The sequence below is a fragment of the Ictidomys tridecemlineatus genome, chromosome 11 (assembly GCF_052094955.1).
Source record: "Ictidomys tridecemlineatus isolate mIctTri1 chromosome 11, mIctTri1.hap1, whole genome shotgun sequence".
NCBI lineage: Eukaryota > Metazoa > Chordata > Mammalia > Rodentia > Sciuridae > Ictidomys > Ictidomys tridecemlineatus.
In genome coordinates, this window is record NC_135487.1 from 114103658 (window position 1) to 114122293 (window position 18636).

At 39.5% G+C, this 18636-nt stretch overlaps 1 pseudogene; it reads right to left on the reverse strand.

Annotated features, from left to right (window-relative positions):
• Positions 1 to 8907: 8907 nt before the first annotated feature.
• LOC144368664 (transcription factor JunD-like) lies at positions 8908 to 11090 on the reverse strand (annotated as a pseudogene).
• Between the last annotated feature and the right edge of the window lie 7546 nt (positions 11091 to 18636).

Sequence of the window (18636 nt, forward strand, 5' to 3'; positions counted from 1 at the left end):
TATGGGAGCTGTGACTTCAAGTCCACTCCTTCTGGCCCTCGATGGCCTTTTACGTTCCAAGGGACTGGAGGTGAAGCATCGCACCTTGGAAAAATTTTTACAGAGAGTAGATACAGCTGCACCGTGGTTTGCATTTTCAGGCAGCCTCACTACACCCAGCTGGGATAAATTAGGCAAAGACCTTGACTTTGCTCGTGAGCAGGGCATGCTAGAGGGCGGGGTGATACCCCTCTGGAAGATGGTCCGTAGTTGTCTTACGGATGGCAGATGCCAAGAAGCGCTTGTTAAAGGGCAGGAGGTTTTAGAACAATTACATGAGGAAAAATCAGAAACAACAGAGAGTGAAGTGTCTCAGGAAGAGGGGAGTGTGCGGGGCGTGGAGAACGGGAGGAGACTGTATCCAGATCTCAGTGTGCTGCGCACGCCCCCATGCGAAAGTGGGTCAGAGGTAGAAGATAATGAAGAGGAGGAGCTGGAGACGCTGTCTCGGCAGCTAGGGAGTTTAGGTACAGGGAACAGAGATAAGCAAGGGCTCAAGAACGGACAGCCTCCCGATCCGCCTCCGTATGGCAGGGGTTTTTCAGGCTGCCGCTGCTTTCCTCTGTTCCTCAGGGCTGGCATATCATTGCTATTGACATTAAAGACTGTTTCTTTTCTATTCCTTTGCATCCTAAGGACTCACAGCGTTTTGCCTTCACCCTTCCCTCGTGTAATCACGAGGAACCAGATCAAAGGTTTGAGTGGGTTGTTTTACCACAGGGAATGTCTAACAGTCCTACGATTTGCCAGATGTATGTAGGGAAGGCACTCGCACCTCTCAGACAACAATATCCTTCCATTAAGATTATTCATTATATGGATGATGTATTATTGGCAGCCAAATTACAACAGTCAGTTTATGAGGCCTATAAAGACCTGGTGAAGTTGTTAGCTCAGTATGGATTACATATTGCACCTGAGAAGGTTCAAACAGGGGATTCTATTCAGTATTTGGGAGCGACGATTGGATATGACATATTAAAACCACAAAAAGTTACTATAAGAACTCAAGATCTCCAAACTCTAAATGATTTTCAAAAACTGTTGGGAGATATTAATTGGATCAGAGGTTATTTACATATTCCTAATATCGTGCTCCAGCCTTTGTATGCTATTCTTAAGGGTGATCCAGATCTTACTTCCCCTCATACCCTCACTAAAGAGGCCAGAGCGGCCCTTATAAAAGTAGAAGAAGCTATACAACATGCTACTCTATGCAGGCTCCAGAGTGATAAACCTTTCCAGTTATGTGTGCTTGCCACTATGCGGCAGCCTACTGGAGTACTGTGGCAAGATGGGCCTTTACTATGGATCCACCCACATGTATCCCCAGGAAAATCTTTAGAATACTATCCTGATGCTGTTGCAGCGTTAGTACTTAGAGGGATTCAACAGAGCATTCAATTTTTTGGACAAGCACCTTCTTCTCTTATCATACCCTATTCTAAAGTTCAACTTAATGTTTTGTGTGCTACTCTAGACAACTGGGCTATTCTATGTTGCTCGTTTCAAGGGGATATTGATAATCATTACCCTTCTCATCCATTAGTCCATTTTGTTAAAGAGCATCCTATCATTTTCCCTAAAGTAACTTCACCCACTCCAATTCCGGGGGCTGTTAACATTTTTACTGATGGCTCTAAGTCTGGAATGGGAGCTTATGTGATTAATGACTCTCCCCCTGTCCAGCATCAATTTGCTCCTGGAAATCCACAATGGGTAGAACTGCAAATTGTCATTGAAGTTTTTAAACAGTGTTCTTTTCCTTTCAATCTCATTTCGGACTCCATCTATGTGGTGCAGGCGCTCAAAATTCTGGAGGCTGTAGGAGCTATTAGTGACACCCATACTGTGTCTGCTTACTTTACTCAGCTTCAACAGCTTATCCGTAGCCGTACTGCCCCTTTCTATCCAATGCACATTCGGGCTCACACCTCTCTTCCTGGCCCGTTATCACAGGGTAATGCCTGTGCTGACTCGGCAACTAGAAGCCAGTTGGTATGCTTGGCCTCCTCCTTAGAAGAAGCTAAATTGTTTCACCACAACTTTCATGTCAATGCTATGACGCTGCGTAGACATTTTTCCATCTCCAGAGCAGATGCTCGTCAGATAGTATTACCATGTCCCATTGTGTCACATTTCTTCATCCCCCTACTTATGGTGTAAACCCACGAGGATTGAAGCCATTGGTCGTCTGGCAAATGGACGTCACTCACGTGCCTGACTTTGGTAACCTCAAATATGTACATGTTTCTATTGACACATACTCTGGAATTATTCATGCTTCTGCTTTATCGGGAGAAAAGGCACGTAATGTTATTACTCATTGCTTAGAGGCATGGGCAGCATGGGGTGCACCTGCATCCCTTAAGACTGATAATGGACCTGCTTATACTGGCAGACAGTTTACATCCTTTTGTTCTACTATGGGAGTACAACTTGCTCATGGGTTGCCTTACAATCCTCAAGGGCAAGGCATTGTTGAACGTGCCCACCGCACTTTAAAAGAAACCTTAGGAAAACAAAAAGGGGGAATAGGAGTTGACCACACTCCTAAAGAACGCCTGTCCTTAGCTCTTTTTACCATTAATTTTTTGAATTTGGATATTCATGGCCGCTCTGCGGCTGATAGACATGTGTCCCCTCAGCCCTCTGTGACTGGCTATGTTAAGTGGAAGGATGTTCTTATGGGCCAATGGAACGGCCCTGACCCCGTGCTGACATGGGCACGAGGATCTGTATGTGTTTTTCCCCAGGATCGCACGGAGCCGCTGTGGATCCCTGAACGCCTGACAAGAAGAGTCTCGAGATCTACTAACCAGCAGCAGGAGGTGCCACAACAGCCCCATGATGAGGAGCTTCATTCTGATGAGTGCTCTGGCTCTGATGCTGGTGCCAACGGTACAGATGGCACCAATGCAGTGGTGGGCAGTGGCACGGGCATGGCCAATGCCAATGCCAGTTCATAGTAATTCTAGTGTCCTCCCCACTCTTTTTTCTACCTCATGTGAGATGTCTGCTCCTTGTACCTCTCCTAGAGGGGACATGGAAAATATTTTTAATCAGTCTCAAGTTAATCTCACAGGAGTTTTTTGTTTCAGTCTTGGGAACACTAATTGTATTAGCCTTAAGACCAAAAATTTGACTAACTGGGAGGACCCATTGCGGTCCAGTCGAGTCTCAGGGAGTATTCTCAGTGCTGTATTGAGCCAAGTAGTTTCAGGGAAGCAATCAGGCTCAGGGACCCCCACAACTAGCTCTGTTTTAAACATAACTACTTTAGCTATTATCTCCGAGGTACTAATCCCAATGCCTCCTTCTTCTAATAGTACTTGCTATGCCACTCATTTCAAAGCCTCTCCCTACTGTACCCCTAATTTTGGTTTTCCCCCGACATTTACACCTTGTCAGGATCATTCTTGGGAGAAACATCAAGTTGCTAAAGGTTTCTCCTTTTCCCCCCCTCTGAAGAGATATGTTTATAACTTTAACAACAATGCCAACTCCTCTACAGGAACAGGTTGGTCCTGGTTTCAATGGCTCATTTCCAATGAGAAGGGGGCTTCAGCCGATATTTCCGCATTGGCTCAATTACTAGGAGCCAAAAGTTGGCTGGTTAATGTTTCTGGCGCTACTAAGGAGAGTGAACGAGGTAATAGGCTTACATCTGTTTCGTTCAACTCTCTGTTACATAGTGCCACATTGCCTCCTGCAATGGTCTGTATCCAATCCCCGTTCCTGTTCCTTTTAGCTAATCACACCTCGTCGGGGATGCTGGATTGTTCTCATACTACCTGTTTCTTATCTGAGTGTTGGAATGGTTCTTGGATTGTAGCAGTAATTATGAAAATTCCAACTTTTGTCCCAATACCAGTCACTGCGGATCCAGATAAATTTCCTATTGTAGAGCTACTTAGAGTCCGCAGAGATTTTGGAATCACAGCAGCTATAGTGACAGCCGTGGCGGCGTCTGCTGCTGCAGCAGTTACGGCCGGAGTGGCCATGGCCAGTCAAGTACAAACTGCTGCCACTATTAATCAAGTTGTTCAACAAACGTCCACTATACTTGAATCACAAAATGCGATTAATCAACATATTTTGTCGGGGATTTTAGCTACCAACCAAAGAATAGATTTTCTTCAAGCTCAGGTAGAAGAATTGGCTGACCTAGTACTTTTAGGCTGCATTGACCAACGTGCACATTTATGTATAACCTCTGTCAGATTTAATGATTCCAGGAATGCTTCCCACATCATTGGTGGATATCTGGCTGGAAATTGGTCCATGGAAGCGAAAGACATGATCCAGTCTCAACTAACCCAGATAGCTGTCTTGAATGGTACCCGTGTCGATCCCGTGACTCTGGGTCAATTCACCAATTGGATATCTTCTGCTTTTTCCTTTTTTAAAGAGTGGGTGGGAGTAGGCATTTTTGGTGCACTGTGTTGTTTTGGTATGTTCCTCTGTTTGTGGTTTCTCTGTCGCCTTAAGGCTCGTAGTGCTCAAGATAAGGCTATGATCATACAAGCTCTTGCAGCTTTAGAAACTGGCAACTCGCCACAGGTCTGGCTTGCGCATCTTAAGCACTAAACTTTTGACATGGTCATTGCACCCCAAGTTATTATAACATTGCACTGGGATTGACATGTCTTTCCTCGTTATTCTCTTAGTGTCAGAAAGCCCTTGCACTCTGCCGGTCTTGCTACCATTGCACGCAGATGGGTTTCTACACTAGTGCCTTTGACATGGTCGTTGCACCCCAAGTTATTATAACATTGCACTGGGTACGACATGTCCTTCTTTTGTCTTTCTCTTAGTGCTGGAAAGCCCTTGCACTCTGCGGGTCTTGTTGCCATTGCACGCAGAAGGGTTTCCACACTGGTCTTTATCTATCACTTTAAAGTCCGTGCCTTTCTTTCAGGGTGCTGCCAACTTGTTTGTAGTTGTACCTCTGCATGGCCACAGTTCAACCTCAGCTATTCCCTCTTACTCACCATCGTCACGATACAGGATGCGAGGCAAGGCACTGCACTTGAGTGATCCATTGAGAAGAGGGACCTCAAGGGGAGCATGTCCTATTGCATGCGGGTTTGACGTGTCTCTGCCCCGCCCCACGAAAAAAGGCATCGGCTGATATGGTGTCAGGTCTGGGGAAGGCGCCCCCTGGGGCTGGCCCATACTATGCAGCCACTTTTGCACAGTGGGATAGGACCTCTACTCTCGCCTGTATTGTCTTAGTGAAACAAAAAGGGGGAGCTGTGGTGAGCCGTTCCTGCGGACTGTGGTCGCCATTACATGATGGCGCTGGCTCCCTTGTGGTCTGTGAAGGACAACTCCATATCAAAGAGAGTTGGCATGTTCCCAGCTCCTTATCAGAGAAAGTTGGCGTGTCATTTTCTAGCACCCTGTGAGAAGGGTACACGTGGCAGCTTTGCATTGGGGTTCGAGGTGCTTTATTAAGGCTGGGAGGGGCATCCAATTATTATTCCGGGTAGTAGAAGAATCATTAGAAGAATATCAAGGGCCTGAATAAACTGCTGAAAGAAGATTCCTGAGTCGCGTCTTCCTTGCGGGCAAGGGGGTCGTGACAATAAATATTTCCAACAACCTTGTTTTCTTTCTTTCTTTCTTTCTTTCTTTCTTTCTTTCTTTCTTTCTTTCTTTCTGTATATTTTTCTGTGAAGTGTTGCTGGTCTTTTCTTACAAGAAAGTCAAGGAAAATCTATTTTTACAATTTTCATTATCCTTTTAGAGAACAGTGACTATAAGCCCTTAGTAACAAACTAGTACCTTACATTCAAAAGGTGCTTATACATTAATTAAAAAAAATGATTATTTATCATTCTGCTCCATAGGTAGTAATTCTTTGAATACTAAGGAAAAGATGTTCTAAACTTATTTTACTAAACATGAGAAAATTATCTGAGATTTTTTTTTAAGTTCACCTCACTTTCAATATGCTACCTTTAAAATGAGAGTAATTTCTTTTTCTACTCAACAAATCTCTGGTTGAAATAAATAAAGGAACTCCAAGTAAAAAGGTGTGCTGATACACATTAAGGGGCAGATAAATTATGGGTGATATTACTGAGAAACACAGTCCTATTGATCAGATAAATAGTAGGCATTTGGTGATACTGAGAGCTCCATACTTTTTCTCCATTTTTTTTTTTATAACTTAATCCTTTCCATGTAGATCTTGCAATGCTGGGCTATGGTAGTTACTAACTAACGCTAACCTACCAGAAACAGATAACAGGGTTTGTGAGTCATTTCTGTCCAGATCAAGTTCCATCATGCTCACAACAATATTTAGTAGAGTTGGACATGACCAGGGCCAGTCAGGACCTTCCCTTGCATTTCTCAGCCAAGGTTAACAGAAAAGAGCATCTCATTTTGGTTTCTAAATGGGAAAGAGAAAATCCTGCATGATTGGCATCCACGGTTCCTTTTTTTGTTTGTTTTGTTTTCACAGCTCTTAAACTACCTGCTCATGGCTAAGCTGGACTACACAGTAGCTGAAGAAATTATCTTCAAGCACAGATTGGTTCACAATGACAATGTGTATCTGCTAAATATTCAATATGATGGGGGTGAGAGGATGAGAAGATGGACTACAATGGAAAGGGGAAATTGGAAGAAAAACTGGCTCCCTCAGGAAGAAGGTGCTTTAACCTGTCTCCATTCCCAAATGAGAAAAACCATTACTCAAATTTCTTCATTTCTCTCTTGTCTACTTTCTTCCTTCCTCATTTCATTGCTTATTTTCCTTCTTATCTCTCATTCTCCATTCCTTCCTTGATTTCTTTCTAAGAGAAGATGTCTCAGTTCACTCTCCATATGTACTTCTCAGAAACTAGTCATTTGGAAGATAAAGCTATAGGGGAGGCATATCCATTTATATTGGGTGTCATTACTCTAAACTGTTTTCAATTGAAAAACCTGAAAAATATATTGTAAGAGTATGCACACTCACATGAAACATTAGTTTGGGGTTTTTAAAAATTTATTTTCTTATACAACAAGCCATACATATCTGGGGTCTAGTGAGAGGCCTTACATTGTTTTATTTGGAACAACAACAACAACAAAAACAAAAACATAACAACAGCAATAAAAACCAAATTATTTTCTATCACATTACTGACTTTTCTGTAATAAAGCAGATTATAATAATTTGAAGGTATTTTATCTTTTCTTGAAAAATATATAAACTTTCAAAGGAATTTCCAATGATTTTTCACCCAAATATCAAAGGATGATTTTGTTCATTAATAACTATAAAGAAAAAATGTTTTTCAAAGACAATTCAAATTCATTCAATGAATGACAACAGGCTTTGGGTGTTTGGTTAAAAAAGGCATTTTCTATAGAAATTTTTGTAATTTTAAAGGAGAAAGGTAACTGGATCATCAGAGGACAGCTTTGCCCCAAATATGTGCATCCATACATTGATGTTAGGATGGTCAAAGCTTGGGAAAAAAGGAAATTTTTCTTGAAGACTCAAAGCCATGGGTACCTACATTTTTGTACCATGAGTCTTTCAGGCATGGGGTAACTATTCTGTAAGAGGTGCCAGAGTTAATGAATATTTCAGCATTATTCAAAGTGTAGCCATTTATCTGAGAAGACTTTCTATTATTACTGAATTTATTCATGGGAAGTAGTAATTTTTTCCTTCTTGGTCATAGATGTGTCAAAGACAGTTTAACAAGTTGAACTTGACAGTTCCTTCTACCACCGCGTGGTTTATTAGTTTTCCTCAAAATGAAGCATTTTATTGAATTTATTAAAAATATGTCTGTAAAGTATTGATTTCTACTTTGTCCTCAGTAGCAAGAGAACTGACGATCTATTTGCTTAACTTTGTTGCTTTCTACAAAACAACTCTAGGCTTTACATTTGGGTTTCCAGCTAAATTCAGCATGACTATTTATGAAAGTGTTCCTCTTATTTCCCTATTTCTTAACACTGTGATACTATCTTATATTCTCCTAATTTACAAACCCCTAAATATCTTAGTGTAGTAATTATCCCAATACACACACACATGAAAACTGTCGACTCCACATTTCATGGAACTTAGCTTTTAAATCAGAATTATTTCATAATCTTCATCCTGCTCTCATGGGGCTCTGTCACTTCCCTTGACTGATCCTCATATGTTTTATTTACTTCAAAGGATTTTACATTTATTTTAGGAGCATTATGTCAAGAGTATGAATAACATTAAATTCCATTAGAAATAAATTTGAAACTACTGGAGAGTTAGAGTGTTAAAATATTTTATCCCATCATTTCATACTTCCATGTAGAGACTCTGATAGAAATTGTAGCTACTTTAAGTGTTGTATGGATCAAAAATTTAAGATGTGGGCTAAAAACCTTGAGTAAAATACACAAATTGGAGTCATGGCTGTGTTATTTAATGAAATTTTACCAAGTGACGACAAAACCCTGAATACACACACACACACACACGTTTAAAGAAAGGAGTCTTGGAGGTGTCAAATCTTCTTCTGGGGAAAACAAAAAAAAAGTGTTTAAAAAAATGTTATTTGATGACTACTATTTGTCAAAGCAGGCTAATGTTAGGGTAGGCATTTCTCCTCTAAAGTATGAAGTCTTCAGTGTACTACATTAATTCTTCCAAGCCAGGGTTTATCACAACTAAGAAAAACCCAGTATCAGAGGAATTCTCAGCCCAGTTCTACAAGAAGTGGAAAAAAGAATGAACATCAATTCTTCTAAAATTATTTTATGAAATAAAAAATAGCAAAACCTTCTAACCTCATTCTATGAAACTAATATTAACCTGATCAAAAACCAGATAAAGACACATCAAGGAAAGAACATTTCAGATCAGTATTCCTGAGGAACAGAGATGTAATAATTTTCAATAAAACTATGGCAAGCCACATACAAAATCATATTAACATGATCAGTGGGGTTTGTCCCAGGGAAGAAGGGTTGGTTCAACACATGGAAATCAATAAACATATTTTTTTAAGTTAATAGATGTAAAGACAAGAATCAGAAAATTATCTCAATAAATGCAGAAAAGGCATTTGACTAAATACATGGTCAAAACACTAGAAAACTATGTATAGTAGAAATATATCGTAACACTATCAAATATAAAAGCTTTCTATGGTAAACACAAGGTAAACTTATTCTTTCTTTCTTTCTTTCTTTTTTTTTTGGCACAGGGAGACTTTACATAAAACAGAAAATTGGGAGAGGGTGAACAAAGGATTACCAACAGGAATGTGGACTTCTAGCAAAACAAAAACAAAAGAACAAAAAGGGCAGGAAGGAAGGGTGTTGGAAGGACAGAAGGGGGTAGCAAGAGCCAGGAAAAGGCATAGTATTTTTTGTCTTCTTCCCATTTCTTTAAAAAAACCAACACAAGGAAACACACAGGCATACACAACCATTTGTTCCCGAGTAGAACCATAATTAGGGCAGAATCGAACATTCTGTTCTTCTCTCTTCCAAAGGCAAAAAAAAAAAAAAGTAAAAGACAACTCAGCCTGAAGGCTGCTTCCCAGAGCCCCCTTCCACAGCGATGTGTAGATGTGTAGGAAGGGGCAGCTGGGCGCTTGGGTTTGTGCAACACAGGACAGCATCACTGGGAACAGAGGCAGCGTGATAGGGGGAGGGGGTCATGACTTGTCTCACCCCATGAGCAGGGAGTCCAGCTTGTCGAAGTCCAGGGTGCCCTCTCTTGAGTGGTGGGCACCCACGGGGATATCCCTGGGGACTGTGACTTCTCCAAGACCTGGGCACCATCCCAGAGAGGGTCGCCAGGGCTGCACCCTCTCCAAGTCGGGGGCGCCCACCCCCGCCCCGTGAGCCCACCCCTCAAGAAGGGGGTCCGTGCTTGCGCCCGGTGCTCGGGTTCAACATGCGGGTGCCTGGTGCAGGGGCAGCAGCTGGCAGCCCCTGTTGACGTGGCTGAGGACTTTCTGCTTGAGCTGCGCCACCTGGCGGTGGATGCCAGCGCCAGCTCCATGTTCTGGCTCTTCTGCATCTTCACTTTCTCCTCCAGGCCCGCAAGATGCGCTCCAGTTTGCAGTTGCGGCACTTGAAGGCTGTGATGCTGTTGAGCAACCGCTTGAGCTCCACCTTGATGCAATCCTGTGCGTCCATGTGGATGGGCGACTGCCCGGGCTCTCCCCGAAGTTTGGCATGTCAGACATCCTCTGTGGCTAGTCCTTGAGCACGGCCAGGCGCTGCCCCAGTGCCCGGGCGGGGGACGAGGGGGGAGGGCAGCGTCGGAACTGGCTCGGTGGCTAAGGCTACCATCGCAATGCCTCCAGCATCCCCAGCGCCACCGGAGTAGCTGCTCAGGTTCCCATAGACCACTGCCTCAGCCGCAGCCACGGAAGGGGCTGCGCCTGATGCCATAGCAGGGGGGTCCTCCTGTGGCATCCGCAGCAGCAGCCACTGCACCCACGCCTAGCTGGTTCTCCTTGTGCAAATCCTCCAGGGCCTTGACAAAGTCCTTGGTGAATTCCTGCTCCTCACTGGCCGCCACATTGGGGAAGAGGAGCTGCATGCTCATCAGCGTGGTGATGAACAGCCCATTGGACTGTATAATGAGGAGTTCGAGCTCAGGAGAGGGGAGCTTGAGCAGCTCCAGGTCGGGTGAGCAGTGTGTGTGTGTGTGTGGGGGGGGCGCCTGGCTGGGGGCCGTCTATGTTCAGGGGGGCCATTGGTGCCTCCATTACCTGCTCGCTCTGGCTCAGCCTCAGCGCACCCCTTTTCCCCTTAGTGTCGGCTGCCACAGTCTGGCAGACAGGGGAAGAAATGGCCTGGGGACACTAAGTTGCTGCTGCTGCCACTGGCGCCACCTCTAGGCCGCTCACCGCCCCATTTCCATAAAAGAGTGTTTCAATGCTCCACCTCCCATGCTGCTGCGCTGTTGGGGGTGGGAAGGAGTGGACCGCGGCCTCCCAGAGGGCTGTGCCCCCCTTCCCTGTCACTGGGCCCAGTGCCCACCCAGGGCGCCTCCGCTGCACCTGGCCCTCTGATAGTGGCGGCTTCATTATTATTATTATTATTTTAATATTTTTTTGTCAATGGTATTTATTTATTTATTTATTTATTTATTTATTTATTTATTTATTTATTTATTGTGCTGAGGATTGAACCCAGGACCTCACACATGCCAGGAAAGCGTTCTACCACTGAGCCACTCCAGCCCCAGAAACATTATTCTTAAGGGAGAAAAATTTAAAGCATTCCCTCTAAAATTCAAAAAAAAGTAAAAGGATGCTCTTTTTTTTGCCACTTCTATTAAACATCCTCCTTAAAACTCTATCCAAAACAATTAGAAGAAAGAATTAAAGATAAATGAATAGAAAAAGAGGAACTCAAACTATCACTATTTGCCAATGACATGTGTCTATATTTAGAATATCCAAAAAAATCATCTGAAAACTTTCTTGACTAATAAATAAATTCAGCAAAATAGCACAATATAAAATAAACACCCATAAATCAAATGCATTTCTATATTCAAGCAATGAATCCACTGTAAAAAAAAAATAGGAAACCACGCCATTAACAATGGCCTCAAAAAAGGAAAATGAAGAATAAAATAAAATACTTGGGAATCAATCTAAAAAAAGAGGTAAAATACCTCTACAATGAAACCTACAGAACACTAAAGATAGAAATTGAATATCTTAGAAGATGTAAAGATGTTCCATGCTCTTGGATAGGCAGAAAGATCTTGGTCAAAATGGCAAATCTAACAAAATAGTTATACAGATTCAATGCAATTCCTTTTAAACTCCCAATGACATTCCTCATAAAACTAGAAAAATCAATCATGAAATTCATTTGAAAAATAGAAGAGCCACAATAGTCAAAGCAATTCTCAGCAAAATGAATCAGTAGGCATCACAATACTAGACCTTAAACTATACTACAGAGAAATCGTTAAAAAAAAAAAAGTACCCAAAGACATGTAGACCAATCCATACTAGTCCAAGGTGCCAACAACATAAATTGAAAAAAAAAATAACCTATTCAACAATTGGTGCTGGGAAAACTGGAAATCCATATGTAAAAAGATGAAATTAAACCTCTGTCTCTCACTGTGCTCAAAAATCAACTCAAAAGTAGATTAAAGACTTAGACAAGAGAACAGAGACCCAGTGCCTAACAGAAAAAAAAAAAAAAAAAGGTCCACATTCTCATCATATTAGCTTAGGACCTGATTCTTGAAGAAGACTCCTAAAATACAAACAGTATAATTAGGAACCAATAAATGGGATGGATTCAAACTAAGAAGCTTATTCTCCTCAAAGAAAACAATCTATAACATGAAGAGAGAGCCTACAGAATGGGAAAATAAATCTTTATCACACACACATCAAATAGAGCAGTAATCTCCAAGATTTATAAAGAATACAATAAACTTTAATGCCAAAAAAAGAAAAATAACCCATCAATAAATGGTCTAGAGAAGTGAACAAGACACTTCACAGAAGAAGAAATACAATTGATCAACAAACATAAAAAAGACCATCATATTTAGCAATAGATAAATGCAAATCAAAGCTATTTCAATATTTAATTTCACTGCAGTTATAATGGCAATTATCAAGAAAACAAGCAATAATAGTTTTCATACAGATGTGAGAGAAAAGATACACTCATACATTGCTGGTGGCCACATCAATGTAGAGTAGGTTAACTCACAGTAACTAAACTATGGAACCAACCTAGGTATCCTTCAACAGATTAATAAATAAATAAGATGTGATATCTTTGCCACCCTGTAGTTCTTTTTAGTGGTTTTCAGAACAAGAAGTTCTGCCTTTTTAAAATAATCTCTTCCAGAAATCCATGTCATTACATTTCCCTGGTTTTTATTTCCTTAACTGGATGCCCTCACTCTCTGTCTCCTTCATAGACTTTTCTTCTCCATTGCTAAATATAGGTTTCTCTGAGCCCCATCTAAGAGAAATGCTCCCTGTACTTGTATATCTTCACCCACACCCAGGGTCATGCTCAGTTTCATGGCAGTATTTTCTAAATTCCCCTCCCTCCCAAATATCCATTTTCTTCCCAGTCCTCTCCTGTCACCTTCAGACATGTTCATGGGGATATCTAGGAGAAATCACAAACATCAACACAAAAGCCATTCTCAAGACTAGCACTCTTTTCCCTGCCTCGTGTAGTCTTTCTGCCCCATACAGGATTGGGTATCAGCAACTACCCTAGAGTGCTCAAGTCAAAAATTCAGCAATGGTCTTTTCACCATTACACTCACCCAATTCATCCCCAAACCCTGCTTATCTTAAAGACAATATTATAAACATATTTATGTGTGTGTGAGAGAGACAGAGATATACATATATTCAAAATTATAAATATATAAGTAAACAAATATATGTATATTAAATATCTATAAAATATATAATTATAAATAAATAAATCAGGTTAAACTAATTTATTCCTATTACCAAGTCATGCCATCATGTTATATCATACATATTCTATTGATAATCATACCCATGGGGACAAGTTCTGCTAAATGGCCACAAATTCTCCTCATATCAAGGGACTCAAAAGCTGCTTTTGCCCAAAAGCACTGATTATTTACTTAGGCCTACAGATGCCCAATGGACAACTACAAGTGAGATAACACTTGGCATCTCTGAGATATATTTATTCTATTTATTGGCTTATAATAATCACAGCATAGAAAAGAGAAAGAAATACCTGCAGTATTAGTGAGGACTCCTGAAACATCCCAGGCACAACAGGTGTAGGAAGAGGCCGTGACTGAATTGAAACTCTTACCCCACTTGTGAATGAAATTTGAAAACACACACACACACACACACACAAACACACATACATACAATGGATAGTGAGTGTAATATTCCCTTTCTTACCTGGATGATTAATTTCATAGTGCCATTAATGAAGATTTGTATGAAAAAAATTAAAAAGCTGCTTGTAGAACAAATACTGAAGAGCTTTCTAAAATGTTTCATATCCAAGCCAGCCAATAAGTAGGCAGATACTCTGGTGGAACTAGAAACCTAAATGGCTTTGCAGATGTATAAATATTCATAATCAGTCTCATTTTGTCTCTTTAAACAACAACAACAAAAACTACCACCACATTGTTTTACCATTTGTTTGATGGTACACTAAGCTAAAGCCTTAACAGTATTTTTACTTCATTAGATCATTAGAAATTAAGCACTCTTTGGAGTTAATCTGCAAAATTAAAGAAAAAGAAAACAACTCATGAAATTAAATGTTATTTCATTTTATATCCTTTCACACTTCTTGAATAAGCATTATCTTATAAATGAAGCTACATCACAAGTTAATAAATTTATACATATTTATTTGCTATCAAGTTAAAATGATTATTTCTCCATGAATTATGCTGTAATTGATAATAATTAAGAAGAAACTTAATTTAATCTACCTCCCTATCCTTAGTACACATTTCTCTCTAGCACTTCTGACACCTTCATCTATCATACTGTGTTCAATACTGCAAACTTCTGGAACATTTATGTACAACTCTGAGTGGTACCTTCCAGAATGGTTTATAAAACTCCTCACTAACATTTTCTCAACCTAACAATTTCTTAAGACAATGAGATATTGATTCTTCATTTTTTTTGTTTCACCCAAACTTGAAAAGCATCTGTTATGATTAAAATCAATATAAAGTGAATATCTAAATTCTTTTCATAAAACAAATAAAAAGTGATAGCAGTTATCACATTTTCTAAGGTAATTAGTAACTTTAGAATTTTTAAATATGACTTTTACATATTTTTTAGGTTTGTATTCCTGTTTTAATAACAAAAGTATAAATACTTGCTAAATAAGCTTAAAAATAGTCTATACATTAAAACAGTGTTTTTGTAGGCCTAGGTGGACAAATGAAAAACTGGGCTTAAAGAGGAGATTCCATGGGTTTGAAGTTAGGGGAGGAAAAAAGTTTATGCCACAATTACTTTCACAATTCCAATTAAATTCTATTTAGCATATTTTCTTAGAAATATCTCTTTTGAACAACAAAACAAAACAAAAAAAAAGCTTCTTCTTACACTTACAAAAAAATTCTTCAAAAATCTTTACATAAGTGCAGCCACTTGGCAGCATAAATATATTTTACCCCAAGCTTATATCATTTCATGATTCTTTTGGAAATTGTCATCCTTGACACATTTATATTCAGAATATTGTCTTTAGATTAAATATAACTAGTTTTAAAATATATACTAAATATTCTTGTTAACCACATAAATCTCCAAATGAAGAAAACCTGTATTGCATTACACAAATATTTTGAATGTGAGATAGGAAAGAATACCTTGAAACAATGCTTAACTAATCACAAAGTGACAATTATGTAATAGATTGCTGCTACTAGACAAAAGTAAATAAAACTGTCATGATAAGATAAAAGAATAAAGTGAAATAAGCAGTAATTACTGTTTTGTCATTAGAGAAAGTAATATCCAACACAGCTCAATAAAAAAGGAGGGAAAGCCCACAGCTGTACAAGTAAAGAATAGGTCTGGTCAAATCAATACTAGAAGCTAGACACAATTCAGGGATAAGAGTGACACCTAAACATCTATGGAAGAATGGAACAATGGGCTGCAAAGAGAACCCAAGTGTTTTTAGGTTCAGGGTATGCTACATACTGAAGAATAATATCAAATGGGCACTGGCTGAAAAATAACCAAGCTATTCTCAAAACAGCTCTTTATTAAAGACAGAGTTAGGACTTAAGTGAGGATATTCTTTTCAAGTCATTGGTAGTCTTAATTAGGTCACTTAATATGCAAATGGTCCCAGCAAGTATAATCAATTGTGTCTGAAACTTTAATGTTTAGAGCAACTTAAATTCTAAGGACACAGAGAAGCCCAGGAAAATGTCATGCAAACATGGAGACAGAAGGTGGTGATCTACATGTCAAAGAGTGCACCTCAAAGGAATTTATTCCAGAAATTACCTTGATATACAAATTTTAGAATTGGGACAAATAAATTTCTGTGTAATCTCATCTGTGCATTGTCTTACAACAGCCCTGTGAAACTAATGCAGCCCATTTGGACACACATACATTGTCCTTGCCCCCTTGCTGAATGAATATACAATTGGATCACATCACCTTTCAAGAGCATTGAAAGGCTGACCTGCTGCAAGAAAAGACATGTCTAATTATAATATTCTTAAGGTATGCAAAAACACAGCTCCTAACCTTATGGGGATATATAGGTTTATGGTATGGCACAGTAATACAAAATATATACTTACCTCCTTCATTAGTGTAACTTTAATGAAGTCTCACTCCCACTGAAAATTTTTATACACAGATTAGAAATAGATGAATATATGCATAGGCCTTCATACATTGGATTACAGAAGAAGGTCTTTGGATAATTATTTCAGTAGAAAAACTAGAACCCAATATTTAAATATCCACCCTACCACACATGTCCTGATAACCTAATTCTGCCATTTCAGGTGCCCACAATTACTACCTCCCCCCTCAACACACACACACACACACAGAGAAGGGGAAGGTCAAAAGACTTTCCAGCTTGTGATCCAAGATAAGGACTTGCCTGGATTGCTTTTCTCTGGACTGCTCTCTTTTGCCTGTAAATACCTCCTGATAAATAGTCATAGATCCTGGTGTGAAGGCTGAGACAACATGTAAATATTCTCAGGACATTTTTGTGCCTAGAACCTTGGAAGGTTTGCATACATCATAAAACATATTTTTATTTTGTGCATCTCCATTTAAATGAGCTGAATAATGCACCCTCTCTGGAATATGTGTGCCTGGTTATCAGAGTTCTAAGTTCTGTTTGGTTCTAATGCTGAGAAATTGAGGTTGATCCTTCAAAGTTTCATTACCTTGGCCACTTCCTATAATAAGACCACCACAAAACATTCTTTAGAGTGCTGAATTTTTATCTTTTTATCTGTATAAAAATACACAAATGGATGTGGTCTTTTAGTCTCTTGGGAAGTTGTCAATACATCTTATAAAAGGACTATAAGGCTAGTGAAGTTGACTGGTACATGGGCTACCTGGGGCAAGGAGCTAAAACAAAAACAGTAGCAACAGAAAATAAATATTAAGTCCTCAATAAACCCTGACAAGGATGTGTGCACACTTTGGTGAAGGCTTCCAGCAGGTGTGGCAGGTGCCCTAGAGTAGACCTGGATGGCAACATTAGAGCTTGATTTTTTTCTGAGTTTAATCTGGAGGCAGAATAAGAAGATCAGAAGAGAAGAGACATAGAGCACAGACATGTGTACAACCCAGATGTCCCTGGGCTCCCTTGCTCTCTGGTGAGGCATTTTTTGAGAGAAATACCTGTGGTGGCCACATGATGGCAGTTTGCACAGATCAAAGCAAACTTGGGCATTCTGTCTGGCTCCCACCACTCACTTGGATCTTGGGACCTGGATGCTCACCTGCCTTTCTACAAAAGTCAAAAATACTCTGCCCAGAGGTGCATCCATAATTGCAGCTGGATACTCTGAACTTTACAAAAACAAAAATAAATCAAAACAAAACAAAACAAAAAAAACAGCATTACTAACTGCCCACCTCTAGCTGCTTGTTTTGATGCAAATAGAGCAGATCTGATTCAAAACAGAGTTCTGTATCTTGCTCCCCAAATATCAGGGGTGGAAAAAAATCACATATTACAGACAAGACTTATTGTTAAGAGAGGGTCAAGGGTCTCTCTTTTCAAGAAAAAAAAAGAATTTTAGCTTTCATTGTGAATGCAGGAAAACTAATCCTAGATTTTTCTAATTCTATGAATAACTCCATATATGTGCCAATAAATAAATACATAATTAGGCATCCTGCTCCTCTCTGCCCTAGTTAAATGTAGGCTGCCTTGAGATTCCTTGCTCCCTTGGATCCCTTCACCTGCATATCAATGCAGCAGGTGTGCAGTCCCTTCTGCTACTCCTTGAAGTATCCTGAACTTCTACCTAATTATTTTTAGGCCTGAACACCTTTAGCCGACTCCAGTTGGGGAGAGATTCAGAAAATTCTGGAATAAACCTAAAGACATTTCATCGTCACGCTATGATGCTATCAAATTCTTTCTATGTTCCTATTTACTGTTTTTAAATTTATCTTATTTTAGTTGTTCTCCTTAATTAAATATGACATAGAATTTATTTTGGTAAAATTATACAAGCATAGGAATTCCTATTTATGATTCATAATTATTTGAGGCTGGGTCTATAGCTCATCAGTAAAGTGTTTGCCTCACACATGTAAAGAACTGCTTTGGATCCTCAGTACCACAAAAAATAAATAAAATAAATAAAGATATTGTGTTCATTTAAAAAATAATTCATAATTATTCTAATTATACTATGCTTAAATATAAAAATGCATTTGGTTTATGGGTGTTTATTTTATATTGTACTATTTTGCTGAATTTATTTATTAGTCAAGAAAGTTATCAGGTGAAATTTTTTGGATATTCTAAGTATAGAAGCATGTCATTAACAAATAGTGATAGTTTAAGTTCCTCTTTTTCTATTCATTTATCTTT